Source organism: Ambystoma mexicanum, chromosome 3p (assembly GCF_040938575.1).
Source record: "Ambystoma mexicanum isolate Mex_15411 chromosome 3p, UKY_AmexF1_1, whole genome shotgun sequence".
Classification (NCBI taxonomy): Eukaryota; Metazoa; Chordata; class Amphibia; order Caudata; family Ambystomatidae; genus Ambystoma; species Ambystoma mexicanum.
The window spans coordinates 484,145,149-484,161,232 of record NC_090925.1 but is presented as its reverse complement, the minus strand read 5'-3'; positions in this window follow the sequence as shown (position 1 = coordinate 484,161,232).

Genomic DNA, 16,084 nt, shown 5'->3' with positions numbered 1-16,084 from the left:
TGAGACTGGGTGATCTGATCCCCACTGTTTACTTCCCTGGTTACTTGTAGATCCATTGCTACAAAGGTCCTCACTACCCTGTTGTTAGATCCAAACTCCCTTGTTTCTCTGCCTCCTAACCTTGTTCTTCCCCCTATGATTGTAAATCACTATATTGCTTCCTGAACCTACGTCCGTGTTCAATATAAATATTATTATAAATAATAATAATGTTTATTATTATTATTTGTATTATTACATTTGGTACAGCAATAGGTATTGGACCCTTACAATAGGCTTGCCTTTGTCCTATCCTAAGTGAACACTTTCCTTAATAAGGAAGGAGAATCCCACTTCTTCCATGATTCATTTTGGACTTTCAAGACGACAAGAAGAATACATTTTACCTCTCTTGGCTGTAGAGTCTATTCCAAAATCCGCCAACAGTCAGGTGAAGATAGAAGGTATTCAAAACAGGGGAGAGCTCTGTCCTCTAACCATCCCCATGTAACAATGGGGGTTAAAAGCTGCTAAGTCTCCCCACTCTGCCAGCTGGACTGGGACCATGCTCCTCACTGGAGGTGAATGGGCCCCTGTAGGTGCCAGCCAAACCTCCTGGCCTGGTAAAGCAGAGCAAGAAGGACCCACCTTGTCCTGGTGCACCTGAATTGGGACTCCGAACCAGCAGAAAGACCAAGAGCAGATGGACTCCTCTTTGCACAAATTCAAACCGCATTTGAACATGTTCAGCGCCCTTAGGAGCAACACACGACATGCGTAGCTGCTTTTGGAACTTCACAACTTCAAACTGCTTGACTGCATCTTTGAACTGGTTTGTGACTGCTTCACACCAATAGCACACATTGCCACCTCAACTCGTACACCAACTAACCATTGCGGTTTCCTTTGACTTGCTGTATCTTCGAGCACCGCGTTGAACCAGCAGGAACTCTCCTTGACCTGATGCGGATCACTGGAAGCTATTGTGTCACGTGCCGACGTAACTCAGTGGTAACATCATATCAAACTGATTTCACCACCGATCTGAACCTTTTGTAACCTTCAAAATGTATTGTTGCAAATGCTGACTTAAACCACACAGAGACCCATCTCAAAGCCAATAGAACTCAGCACACCTCGAACCCGGTTCAATCGCAAGGAAAGCCCTGACAAGGCAACTTTGATGCAGTCGAAGCTCATAAAACCGAGCCTCAGGTACTGCCAAGAGGCACTGTCACCCTGACATTTGGGAGCACAGAGACTTATTTGCCCTTTTCAATCATGCTGCTGAAAGACCTATCCTTTGAACAGTGACATTGCTGCAATTGCCTCCCTGATCGCCGTTGCTAAAGTATACAGAGAGCTATTATATACCAATGCTGCATTTTTTGTGTTCTCTTACAGGGGTGGGGTTTGCTTGTGATTTACAGTTAGTTATTTGTATTTTATTGTTTAATTACAAGTCTAAATGTTTATAAAACCTTGATGAGACATTCTTTTATTTTGGAGTCTTTGTACTATTGCTGCGTGCGTTGCTACTGTTAATCTAGCAGGGAGTAGCACTCCTTAATTGGTTTTGAGTAATTGAGTGTATTGATTTAAAGTGAGTTAATCACTAGCGGTGTCCACCCACATCTTGTAAAATGGATTTCTACTGTTATCACTTCACACACCTCCTGAGAGTATAGGCTGCCCCCGGGCCACATTATCACAAAATGCAAAGAAGATATAGCTGTCGGACTTGGTCTGCTTTACCTTTTTGGTTGGCACCACTATTTTTTTTAGTAGCCTTGAACTGAGTAGGCAGTTTAGCCATGACACAACCCTATACTCCTGAAGAGCAGTAGTCATTTCGGCATGTGTGGTTTGCTGGGAGAGTGATTACATTATTTGGGAGGATAGCTCAGCGAGTTAAGCACCCACTTCAGATAAGGTACCAGGGTGGAAGCTGCCCTTCATCCAGTGGCATAACAGAGGCCCCCACAGCCCCCGTGGTGCGGGGGCCCTGCCAGCACATGACCTGAGAGGGGGCCCCACTTGAATAGAAGAAACAAAAAATGTTTTTCTCAACAAAAAAAAAGTTTTGTTTTGAATTCACTCTGCATTAATAAAGACATTATTTCTGTAACAGAAATCATTTCTTTATGAAGGCACATTGACTACAAAAAGAAACTTTCTTTTTGAAGTCTGAGGGCTCCCCCCAACCCATGACATGGAAGACCCTAGGCTGGAGGCCTCCATGTCACGGGGTGGGAGGGAGCCCTGTGACTTCAAAAATAAACAGTTTATTTTTGAAGTCACTCTGCCTTCATATAGAAATTATTTCCGTTATGATTCGCTCCTTAACTGAATAATTTCTTAATGAAGTTAGAGTGACTTCAAAAAGAAACAATGTGGCTTATTCTGACCATGCCGGCCGGAAGCAACAGTGCTGGTAATTTTACTGGCACCGTTGTTCCTGGACGGGCATATTACAGGTCTACTTGCTGGGGCTGCAGTGCCCGACAGGTCTGACCCTGCCGGGCACAGCAGCCATGGTAGGCAGACCCATCATGGAAGCACCCGCACCGTTAACATTGGTGCCGGTGCTTCCGTGTCCCCAATCCCATGGAGTCCTATGATAATCCACGGAAATGGGGATTAACGAAATTACTGGCGCCTAACTTCCCGGCAGAGCTACATGGAGGTAATGCCTGACTTAGCTACCTGTAATCTTTATTATCCTAGTCCCACTCCTCCTCATCCCAGTACTTACCTATGAGGCAAGGAGCCTCTTACATAAGCACTGGGACAAGGAAGAGGGACGTGGAGGTAATTCTTGGCCATGGGGCTGTTTTTGGAGGTTGGGGTGGGAGGGAGAGGGGATGTGTGGGGGGGCGGGATTGTGCGATAAATCATAATGGTTGCCCATGTCCAGACTACGCAGGCATGATATGTAATATTAGTGGCTCGGGAGGCATTTTGGTGCAGCTAGTCTAGTCATTCCACAGTTTGGTATGAATTTCTTTTAACTGGGAATTTCTGATAAAGCAGTCCTGCTAAATGTAATTACCTGGCTAGATTGGCATTTGGGTGCTGCCAGTCTAGCCATTTCTTACTGCGGCATTGTATTTTTTTCTGGGCATCTGTGATAAAATGATATGATAAAAGCCATTTATAAGCCACCTGTACACAAGTGTCTCTATGCGCGACAAGACAAGGGAGGGAAGATAAAGGGAAAACAAGACACACAATCTCACTAGGCCTTGTGTTATTGCGAGAATGAGTGGTGCAAGAGGAAATGGAGGGGGGAAGTGCAAGGGAGAGGGGAGGGGAAAACAGGGCTGCAATGCTCTGAGTAAGTGCAGCCAGGGCAGCAAAGCTATGAGTAGTGCAAGGAGAACAAGGGTAACAGTTACAGACCCTAAGTGCATTGTAGGCAGGGAGACAGTGCAAGGGTGACCGATCAAGAAAGAGCCTGGACTCAGAGAGACTCTGATGGTAAGCAACCGGATGGTACAGCAGACAGATAGGTCAGCAGCAGAGGGAGAGAGAGAAAGCAGAGGAGAAAAGGAAGGTTTTGAGCTGCTTCTGAAACTTCAGATGGTCTGGCTCAAGTTTAAAGGGGCAGGGAGGGCATTCCAGAGGGAAGTACCAGCAGAGGAGAGAGATCTACCACCCACTCTCTGCCTGGAGAAGCGTCTAACCCTTAAAGAGTTGGAGGCAGCTGAGCGAAGGGCTCGAGACGGAAGGTATTTTGGAAGAGAGCGTTGGATGAAGTGCGGGTCCCGGCCCCAGAAAGCCTTGTGGACAATGCAAAGGGTCTTGAACTTGTTCCTCCAGCCACTGGGAGCCAGTGGAGAGATTTCAGGGCTGGATAGATATGATCCCTGGGCTTGAGGCCAAGGATAAGTCTTGCAGTCCTGTTCTGGATTAGTTACAAATGATGGAGAGGAGAGGAAGCCAGAATGAGAAAGAGGCTGTTGCAGTAGTCCAGCCTCGAGAGAATCAGGGCTCTGCAGACAAGGAGCTTCTGGTGGAAAGTGAGAAAGCTAAGAGTCCCTTTGAGGAGGAACAGCTGGTATTGGAACTTCTTGGTGACATCCGAGATGTGAGAAGAGAAAGACAGAGTGGCATAGTCGCAGGAAGGTGAAGGAAGAGGGCCCAAGGTGGACGGCCAGTGTGAGAGAGGGAAAGCTGGTGCCAGGGTCCCAATGAGAAGGATCTCCATCTTACTGCCATTAAGGCAGAGATCGTTGTAGGCACACCAATCCTGAATCATGGATAGACAGTCAGGAATGAGCGAGAGAGGACAGGAGGCTGAGGGGAGCCTGAAGAAAAGATAATTCCTCTGCATAACACTGAAAGTTAGAGGGGAAGGTAGAAATTAGGTGGGCCAAAGGGGCCAAGTAGAGGGTGAAAAACCAGGGTGAGAGTTTGGAGCCCTGTGGAATGCCACAGGTAGAGAGAGGTGGCAGAGAGATTGGGACCAGGTTGAACCTGGGAGGGGGTTGGGAGTGGTCCAAGCGGAAGGAGGTCAGTCGCTCCAGGTTCTGATCCATGATGCCCACATTCTCACGGAATCGATTGATCAGGATGGCATTGTTGACCGTGTCGAAAGCAGAGGAAAAAAGGAGGGTGAGGACAGAAGAAATGCTGGAATCAAGGTTAGAGAGCAGATCTAGATTTAGGTTTTTAATATATAAGCAAACCGTTTTTAAACAATTTGTGATTAAATTGTAACATTTGAGGGAAGAATCACATGAAGATTGTTCTCAATGGTTATGACTGAAGAGGGCCATTGGGACCAATGGAACTGTCACATGGGCACTGATTTTGAGAATACCGAAGTGAGCTAACACGACTGGAGGACAGTATTGCAAATGTAGCCTTATGTTGCAATGAGACATTTGCTATTTTGCGGGAAGCCTAGAGATTTAGTCCATCATACACATCAGGGTATTTTCCTTAGCAGATAATTGCCCTTACAGTAATGGTATCATGTGTAAAGGATTGCTCTATGCACAGTAGTCTTGGAAGTAGACTAAAGTTAGGCATGAGAAGAAACATTAATTGTTTTGCGTGCTTAATGGCAAATGTGTAGTGCCATCTTGGCCTAAGACTGATTTGAGATTACATTTTTTTGATAAAATGATGCTTTTAAATATAATTGTCTTTCATTTGCAGATTTGGTATGTAGACACCGGCAATCCCTCTGATGTTTCCCATTGTCTCCATTTAAAGAGTAATAACATGAGAGAAAAGACAGAATCCTAAGGGAACTGTGAGAAACCTGAGGGTATCCTCACTCCTACTCCCCGTCGATCCTTTGCTCAGGAGGCCAGGGAAAGGCCATCACTCTTGGATCCCAACCCTGAGGGTGGAGAAGCAAGGGAGGATCACCTGGCTGGAGGGTCCTCAGAGATTGGGAGTGGGGCGCCCACAGGCAAGACATGGTATCCCCCTTTCCCTATTGATGCCCAATCTAACCCTCCCCTGACCTTTATGAAGTATTGCAAAACTTCTACCTTAATTTCTCCACATTTTACAGTTGAAAGTACTGTGACGAGGAAGAGAAGAATAAGAGTAATGGACACTACATCTATATTTTACCACTCTTTTACTGGAACGAGGAAGATGCCTGCAGAATATGGTCAGGCATGTCACCTTCATCATAGTAAGGCAAACCTAATGAAGGGTCCACACCTGCAACCTGTTGGAGGGTTACAGGTTATAAAATGAGAGCCAGAGAATGTTACAGAGCGAAACATGGAAGCCTCTGGAAAGGAGACCAGCAGGAAACCCTTTACAGGAGGAAGCAGCCGTGGTCGGACCTGTGGAGGAGCCAGGACGCTGGCCAGCAGCCCAATGAGGGAGTCTCTGTGTTATGGAACTGTGCATAAGGAAGGAGACTCCGTCTGCATCTCCATCAAGGCAGCAGATCTACCAGCGTGCGAGAGACGAGCCCTAGTAGGCGAGCTGCTCCGCCAACCTGCAAAGACGAAGGAAGCAGCGGGAGCGTTCGGGAATGAAGACAAGTACCGGCTGAGTGTCGGGGAGAGGCACTTGAGAACTGGGGCACTCCAAAGCGGGCTGCACGTGGGTAATGAATGCATTCCAATTATCAAACTGCACGGAAACTTGAAAATAAGCACAATTAACACTTATTGAATAACGAACTGAATAACAACTTGAAATTAAACCATACCGAGTGCATGTTGAATATCAAATTTAAGGAAAATTTTAAACAATGCATACCTTTTGAATATTGAACTGAAAAACATATTGAGAGCATATTTAAACCTCAAAGTGAAGAAAACTTTAAACCAAGAATAATGAATGCACATCGAATATCAAACTGATTGAAACCTTGCAATTTCACTTATTGATTGTAAAACTGAATAACACTTTTTATGAGCCACGAAAAGGACAGCCAAAGAGAAAGGGCCCATGGGAAAACAGCGCACAGGAAAGAGCACAAGTGTGAACAAGTGTTATAGGAAGGTGGGACATAAGCAAGACTACGATACAGTGAACCTTACAGATAATTGCAGTGTGGCAAGACCAAAGACTGTCAAAAGGTGTGTGACAAGAGAAGCCAAAGGAATGTGAATATTGCACATAAGCCAAGAGCCCAACCAAGATAAACTACAAGAGCACAACTCTGTACACAGCTACAAGTCTGGAAGACCTGTGTAGGCTGAGAAGCCCAGCAATCCTGGTTGCGCAACCTGTGATGGGTGGACCATGCGGTCTGTCAACTAGACCAATGATCCCAGAACTGTGAGAACCAAAAACATTGTGTAAACTAAATACTTGGGGAAGGGCACCCTGAGACTCAAGGAATTGTGAATCTTGTCTTGAGAACGAAGCCTCAAGCCCTTTTGCTTTTGACCTTTGTTGCTTGGAACCTTGGGGATGGGGTAGCTGAAGAAGAAGCTAAAAGCTAGAAGAGGCTCAGCACTTTATGTTGATCACTATTATTTTCATTATTGACATCCCTACGCTTTGTTTAGCTTCAGTTGTAAGGGCAAGGATGGGTTTCGAAAACAGACAGACTTTTAAATTGAACTCTTTGACTCAGACTTTCCTTAGTTTCGCTCAGGTAGGGAAATCCCACCTTAGCATAGGGCAAGTTAGGCCTTCAAACATCCTGACATTTAAGTTAATAAACACCCTTTGTTTGAACATTAAGTCTGTGGTCTGTGTCTGACTTCATGATGCCTTCACAGAACACACATAAGACTGGTGCATAGTCCTAAGAAGGCTCCCTTAGTCTTACACAATGACCTCTGTTAGACAGGAAATAACCACTCAGGCTTTCTAAATGTGACATCCATGCATGTTCTCAGCATATCTCTGAGGATACCCTGGCCTCTAATAGAGAGAGCTGATGCGAGATTGGGATGCTGGAAATGCATCGGAGGGACAGGGCCTCCGTATCCTTGTCCTTTACTGCTTTTTGTCGTGTGTTCCGTTGTGTTTTCCGTGCAGGAGTTCATGTGTGACTCCTGGCAGTGCAGCTATCTCTTTTGGTTTTGGTGAACAGACCCATGGGATACCCTTATGGCACCCATGGGTGGGGGTACAACCCTGTGCCCCTCGTGTATGTTTTTGGGCACCTGTGTGTGGCCCACAGAGCAGGGTATGGGCTGGTGGCAGCTCCATGCTGAATTTGACAGGTGCCCTGAGTATCCTATATTTTGGGATACCCAGGCCCTGCCATTGGAATCAGTTGATTCCTGATAGGAAACAAGATGGCCCCTGTGGCCACTTGCTTTCTATTGCCTGTTACTTTGTTTTCCCAAGGTCCTGGGAAGCCCTGACTCTGTCCCTTCCCCCTGACCGGCTGTTGGGTGGAAGTTCCATATATGGTGTTGTTGTGAAGTCCAGGCCAGACTGGCTGGAGCCTTCCCAATGACTGTATGTTGTGGGTACGCCTGTGGGTGGGACCTGGGTGAATGGAGTGTGTGACGAATATGCATTCTGTGTTGTGGGTGTCTAGTATCTGCTGTTTGACACAATGACTGAGACAGCCCTGTCTGAAACTGGCATGAATGCAGTGCGAGTGTTGAATGGCTGGGTACTTTTCCAAATACACATAACTTGTTGTGAGTGTCTGGAAAGAAATGAATGGCCTGAATGCACTATGCACCTGATTGGCTGCCTGCCTGCATGAATGCCCTTATGACGGTTGGCAGCCTGTCGTAGGACTGTCTACCAGGGAGCTTTGTTGTCTTCCAGGACGGACAAAAAACACTGGCCCTCATTGGTTCAGCACACACACGCACCACGTCGCTCCTATGAGCCACGTAATGCGTGTGTGCTGCACCAATGGAGGGCCAGCACTACGGCTGGCGTGGTCCATAAGGCTTGATGCCGGAAGGCATTTCAGCCTTGGACCACGCCAGCCGTAGTACGATTCCAGCGTTCCAGTTTGCCTGTGTCGGATGTGTATGAATGTTTGTATTTGAATGTTTTTTGTGTGTATGTTGAGATGCGGGGGTGGGGGGGTTGTCGGATGTGTATGAATGTTTTGATTTGAATGTTTTTTGTGTGCTGAGTTGGGGGGTGGGGGTTCGGGTCTGTATGGGTGCATGTTTGTGTGTGTGCTGAGTTGGGGGGTGGGGGGTTCGGGTCTGTGTGTGTGCTGATTTGGGGGGTGGGGGTTCGGGTCTGTATGGGGGCTTGTGTGTGTGTGCTGATTTGGGGGGTGGGGGGTTTGGAGTTGGGGGGTTGGGGGGTTCGGGTGTGTATGGGTGCTTGTGTGTGTGTGCTGATTTGGGGGGTTGGGGGTTTGGAGTTGGGGGGTGGGGGTTTCGGGTCATTATGGGTGCATGTTTGTGTGTGTGCTGAGTTGGGGGGGTGGGGGTTTGGGTCTGTATGGGTGCTGGTTTGTGTGTGCTGATTTGGGGGTGGGGGGTTTGGAGTTGGGTGGGGGGGTGGGGGGTTCGGGTCTGTATGGGTGCATGTTTGTGTGTGTGCTGAGTTGGGGGTGGGGGTTCGGGTCTGTATGGGTGCTGGTTTGTGTGTGTGCTGAGTTGGGGGGTGGGGGTTCGGATCTGTATGGGTGCTGGTTTGTGTGTGTGCTGAGTTGGGGGGTGGGGGTTCGGGTCTGTATGGGTGCTTGTTTGAGAGTGTGCTGATTTGGGGGGTGGGGTTTGGGTCTGTATGGGTGCTTGTTTGAGAGTGTGTGTGTGTGCTGAGTTGGGGGGTGCCAGGGAGAATAACATCTTAGACAACGGGCAGCCTTGCCTGGTGCCCCGTAGGATTACCCAGGCAGGTGAAATGTGTTTGCCAGTGCGAACCCTGGCCACTGGCCTGATGTATAGCAACTGCACCCAGTGTATAAATCCCGGACCAAACCCAAATCGGCATCACCACGTACATCTGTTCCCATTTAGTGATGCTCTTTGGCATTAGCTGCAGTCCCCTAAAGATCATACTCCTAGGTGCAGAATTGTCCCTGGACATAGTATGATAGTAACAAATGTTTGCCCCCCATCCCCACTTACTATCCCCTCTCCCTCTCCAGCACTATCTGAAATGTTGTCAGGCCTACTACGATAAAAGCTTGTTTTGTTCCTCTCCCTCCTTTCTCCTCCCCTCTCCCTCACCTTGTGTAATTCTCCGGCTCTACCACAAATGTTGTCAGGCCTAGGACGGTAGTCGCCTGTCTGTTCCCATTTCCTTCCTATCTGTGTCGGTAGGCCGAGTACGATACTTAATTTCGCATTCTTGTTGTTCATGGCCTGTTTTGTATTTCCCTTGTTCCCTCCCTTGTCGAGAAGCGCTTTGAAACACATTGTGTACAGGCGCTATATAAATAAACTATCATAGCATATCATTAGAGATGCTGGGCCAGAGTGTCAAGGGTCAGCAGTGGGTGTGGTTTATTTGTACATTCCTAAAGCTTTCAAAATCGGCTGCAGCCTTTTCTAGTATGGTCCTGGATGATGTCTGCTCCTGTAATTTTGCAACTAAACCTCGATCAAGCGTTTGAGACCCATTGAATGTGGGTAATTGTTACCTTTCTACAACCCCATCAAGCATTGTTCAGGGGGATAGAAGCACAAGCAGAAACTATTTCTCTGGCGCAATATGGTAGAGCTCCTGTCAGTTTTGCCCTGCCCAGGAAGAAACTGAGATCAGTTTCTTTGTATGTTCACTAAAGTAATTGGTCATCCTGTGATAATTCCTTTCAAAAGCTCATAATTTGGCAACAGCCTGTGCTTTGAAATGTTATTATTTTTTTAAAGTATGTCCTCAATTTCCACCTTAATCTCAAACATAGCAGGTTGATATGCTATGCAGCCCGCTATTCCTGAAAGTATCCATCAATAAGTGCATGGAAAGGTATGCTGGCAAGGCTATGTCCTTTATCTGATCTTGTTCTTTTGTCGCTTCTAGGATTCTCAAAAAAGTATATCATTTGTATATACTCTAGACTTGGACCGTCGTAGTGGGAGCATAACAGTGGATTTCGTATCTTTATCCAAAGATGTCCCTGCCAATGTTCAGTGCAGTAAAAAAAAGAAAGATTGACCAGGAGCACCGTCAATTTAAGGATGAGTGGACTGAGAAGTTTTTTTTCATCGAGTCCAAACCTGATGTGTACTCGTGTCTCATTTGTCTAGAACGCATAGCAGTCCCCAAGGAATATAATATCCGCCGCCATTGTGAATCAAAACATTCACAATATAAGGATTTGCAGGGGGAAGTGAGAATTAAGAAAGCTGGGGAGCTAAAAACACAACTGGCTTAGCAACAAGGTGTTTTTGCCCAGAAAAAAAAGAATCTGAATGTGCCACCTTTGCGAGTTATAAGGTTGCACAGCTTATTGCAAGGTCAGCACGTCCTTTCACAGATGGGGATTTCGTTAAAGACTGCCTGATGGAGATTTGCGAGGCAGTGTGTAAAGAAAAAAAAGATGCTTTGGACAAATGTTCCCCTTTCACGTATGAGTATCCAGCGGCGTATTGTAGATATGGCTGACAATTGTTACAGCCAACTGAAAATGTGGTGTAAGGATGTCAAGTTCTTTTCAGCTGCCCTTGATGAGAGCACAGATGCAAGTGACACAGCCCAACTCTTAATTTTCATTCGGGGGTCGATAATCAATGCAAAGTATTTCAGGAACTGGCTTCCCTGGTATCTTTGCATGGCAGGACTACTGGTGCTGACATTTTTAATGCCTTTCAAAAAGTCATCGATGATTTAAATTTGCCATGGGATGCGTTGGTAGGCGTGACGACTGATGGGGCGCCAGCCATGGCTGGGGAGCAAAATGGGTTTATTGGCTGCTTGAAAAGGCACTTGGGCGAGAAGGCTGTCCATTTAAAAAATTATCACTGCATCATCCACCCGGAGGCATTATGTGCAAAATATTTGAAATTCACTCAAGTGATGGACTTTGTTGTGAAAACGGTTAATTTTGTCCGTGCACGCTCTTTAAATCACTGATTGTTTCAGGCGTTTTTGGAAGAGGTAAAGGCGGATTATGGTGATGTCCTATATCACACCGATGTTCGATGGCTTAGTCGTGGCAATGAGCTGAAGCGATTCTTTGCTTTACGTCACGAAATAAAAGCATTCCTTGATGAAAAGGATATGGACACTTCTGTCATGCAAGATATTGACTGGGTAGCTGACTTTGCTTTTCTGACTGACCTGACAGGCCATTTCAATGATTTAAATTTAAAGTTGCAAGGAAGCCAAAATCTCATATCGGATCTGTTTGAGGCAGTTTGTGCCTTTGAAATAAAGTTAAGGCTTCTGACAGCCCACCTGGAGAAAGGGATGCTTGCACACTACCCCGCATGTGCAGAGGTTTTCCCCCATGACAAGTAGTATGTAGGGTGGTATCGGCATGTGAAGGTCCTGAAGGAACTGCAAAATGTTTTTGAGAATCGCTTCTCACAATTGAAATCCCAGCGAGCCTCTTTTAAACTTTTTGCAGACCCTTTCTCAGCTGATGTTGACAGTGTGCAACCTGAACTGCAACTGGAACTGATTGAACTTCAGTGCTGTAGTGCCCTCAAAAATAAGTACAGAGAGATGCCTTTATTAGTCTTCTATCAGTCTCTGGACATTGCTCAATTCCCCAATCTGTCACGGGAAGCATTAAAGATGGTTTCTATGTTTGGCAGTACTTCCATTTGTGAGCAAGTTCTTTCACAAATGAAACTACATAAATCCAGCCTAAGGACAAGACTAACTGACCAACATCTCCATACTATCCTGATAGTAGGTACAACCTCACTGGAGCCCGAGATCCAGAAACTGACAGCTGAGAAACGCTGCAATGTTTCTCACTGATCAACTATGTCTGGTTCACTGTTTCATCTTGTATGATTTGGGGAAATGTATAGTACAAAATGTAAGTTTTAAATACAAATAAAATGGTACACCTCCAAAAAGGTGTTTTTTCCAACTGTCATAGTGTTTGGTTGGGGGTCAGGGGGCCATGGGGCATAGTGTTTGGTTGGGGGTGAGGGTGCCATGGGGCATAGTGTTTGGTTGGGGGTAAGGGGGCCCTGGGGCATAGTGTTTGGTTGGGGGTAAGGCGGCCCTGGGGCATAGTGTTTGGTTGGGGGTGAGGGACATAGGGCATAGTGTTTGATTGGGGGTGAGGGGGCCATGGGGCATTGTGTTTGGTTGGGGGTGAGGGGGCCATGGGGCATAGTGTTTGGTTGGGGGCGAGGGTGCCATGGGGCATAATGTTTGGTTGGGTGTGAGGGGGCCATGGGGCATAGTGTTTGGTTGGGGGTGAGGGGGCCATGGGGCATAGTGTTTGGTTGGGGGTGAGGGGGCCATGGGGCATAGTGTTTGGTTGGGGGTAAGAGGGCCCTGGGGCATAGTGTTTGGTTGGGGGTGAGGGACATGGGGCATAGTGTTTGGTTGGGGGTGAGGGGACCATGGGGCATAGTGTTTGGTTGGGGGGTGAGGGGGCCATGGGGCATTGTGTTTGGTTGGGTGTGAGGGGGCCATGGGGCACAGTGTTTGGTTGGGGGTAAGGGGGCCCTGTGGCATAGTGTTTGGTTGGGGGTGAGGGCACCATGGGGCATAGTGTTTGGTTGGGGGTGAGGGTGCCATGGCGCATAGTGTTTGGTTGGGGGTGAGGGGGCCATGGGGCATAGTGTTTGGTTGGGGGTGAGGGTGCCATGGGGCATAATGTTTGGTTGGGTGTGAGGGGGCCATGGGGCATATGGTTTGGTTGGGGGTGAGGGACATGGGGCATAGTGTTTGGTTGGGGGTGAGGGGGCCATGGGGCATAGTGTTTGGTTGGGGCTAAGGGGGCCATGGGGCATAGAGTTTGGTTGGGGGTAAGGGGACCCTGGGGCATAGTGTTTGGGTGAGGGTAAGGGTGCCATGGGGCATAGTGTTTGGTTGGGGGTGAGGGGGCCATGGGGCATAGTGTTGCACTCCAAGAGTGAACCCAATAATAAAGCTAAAACAGGCACAGTTAGGAGATGTTCATCTTTGGCTTTTTTCAGGAAACCTGACTCAACGAAGGCCATACTCCTCTTGGGCAACCCAAATAGCAAACTGTAGCAGTCCAAAATAATGGCATGTCCAATCTAGGGTCAATAAAATATATATAAGTTAATTAAACAGGCGAGATACAATAACTAAATAGGAATAAATTATAACAATGGAAAATGTGTAGTACAAAATGTAAGTTTGAAATGCAAATAAAAATCTTTACCCCTCAAAAACATTCTTTTTCCATGTGTTTAGTACAAATTGGGGGTTTAAAAAGCCTCCTGCCATGCCCCGCCTACCGCCCCGCCCACATTTACTTTTCGGCCCACTATAGCCCTCATGTAAGGTACTTTCGGCCCTCTGTCAAAATCAGTTGTGCACCCCTGGCTTAGAGGCTCTCCAGAGTGCTTGTGAAGCCAGGGAGTTAGACTTTGTGGATAAGTCTAGGGCTGAGCTGATAGCTGCCCTGGTGGACTACCAGACTGATTGTGAAACTCTTGAAGGGGGGGATGCAACCAATTCGGACTCTGCCCCTGGGGTTTTTGCTGAATCTGTTTCTGGGAATACCACCATTCCTGCTGCCTCTGTTCCAAACCCCAGCAATTCCTTGGAGCTTGAGTTATTAAGGATGAAATTGGCCTTTGAATAACGAAAGTTGGAAATAGATGCTGAGCTTAAGAAAGAGGAGCTGGCACAACAAGTGTAACTCAAGAATAGGGATCTTGAACTCAAAGACAAGGACACTGAATGTCAGAGAATCCAGCTACTCTTACTTTTACCCCCACATCCCTCTTCTTTATCACAGTACCCCACTACTCCTATCTCACTTTCCTTGTCACAGTACCCAACTACCCCCACCTTACTCTTCCTCATCACAGTGCCCCTCTACTCCCACCTCGTGTTCCCCATCACAGTGTCCCACAACCCCACCTCCCCCTTCCTGATCACGGCCTCCCACTACACACTACTCACTCTTCCTCATCACAGTGCCCTACTAGTAATCACTAGCATTACCCCTACACCCTTCTTCCTCATCCCAGTACTGGTAATCTAACTTGTACTCTAACATGCCTCTTCCTCGCCACAGTATGCAATAGTAATCTTACCTTTACTCCCACCTCCCTCTTGCTCATCACAGTCCCCCCTTGCTCATCACAGACCCCCACTACCCCAAATCACTAGCATTACCCCCACATCCCTCTTATTTGTCCTAGTACCTAATTATGAATCCTCCCTTTACCATCACCTCCCTCTTCCTCTTCCTCATCCCAATACCCAATAGTAATTCATGTCATTATCCCTACATCCCCCTTCCTCATCCCAGTACCCAATGATAATCTTACCTTTATGGAAGCTCTATTCTGCGTTTGCCTACCATTGTACTCGTAGACCTTGCAAAGTGTATCCTTAACGAGGTGGCCACCATAAAACAGGCACCATCATAAAACGTGTGGTCCTGACATGCTAATAAATGGGTGGGCACCCACTATACTTGGTCATACATCTACAACTATGACCAGTACCGGCAATACCAAGGTCTTTCCTGGACTTTCCTGGGAGGCTGGCAACCCATAGTAATAGCGAGAAGGTACTATCTTCCAGTTCCTTTGTTTTGGGGGTGGAGGATGTCCTCTAGCTGCCCCCCCAGCACAGTGCAGGTCCTTCCTTGGCAGCATTAATCCACACATACCAGGATCCGTCATGTAGAGAAGGAATCTTCTTTATCAGTCACAGCATTGATAAGATCAGCCCACAGGTTACAGGACAGCCTCTCGCCAACTGTCATCCACGGAACATTCAGCAGGCAACACTCACACCACATTCTACCAAGGGAACACTCCTGACAACACATGCATACAGGTTAGGCAAGGCAGGAGGAAAGCACATTACAACACGAGGCCATGTGGTACACCACAAAGTTCTGTCGAGATGGATGAGATATATGGCCTAATCAGAACACAGTGTGTTCTACCTTGCAAGAAGAATCTAAACCAGTTTAGGATTGCTCCAGACATGTAGATGTCTAAGTTCAAGGTCTAAGTCTAAGGTGTTTAGAAGCAAAATGCTGCTGATACATCCAACATTACCAGCAGTACCCACTCCCTTTATTAACCTCAGCCAGGGGTTTGTCCCAAAAAACCAAGAAGGCGGTCTCTGTGCCATGGCCAGGACAGAATCTTGCGTACATGCTTAAGACTCATCAATTCTGCCCAGGAAAGAATGTGATCGATTTGCTACTGCTTTTCCATGTGTTTGTGATTGGTCTTAAGTCAGTTAGATTCATTATCACTCTTTTTTCTACCAAATCATATTATTTTCTCACCTGCCGCTATAGTAAGAGAATGTTGTTTGAAGTTAATTTTCCTTTTGTGATGTGTCCTTGCTCAGGCACAGGGCATTGCATAAGGATAAGTGGCCATTATTTTGCAAACATAAATGATGGATCGGGATCCAGGGATGGATCTGAACAGGAGCTGGATTGAGCCAGGAAAGGTGACAATGCTTCCCTCACACTCATGCGAAAACAAGGCACAGTCCATAGAAATGAATGGGCTCTAATAGTTACCACATAAAGGCATCAGAGCTTCCACTGCAGAATACATGCACTATTATTAGTTTCCTCAGAGCACTGATAGAGTTG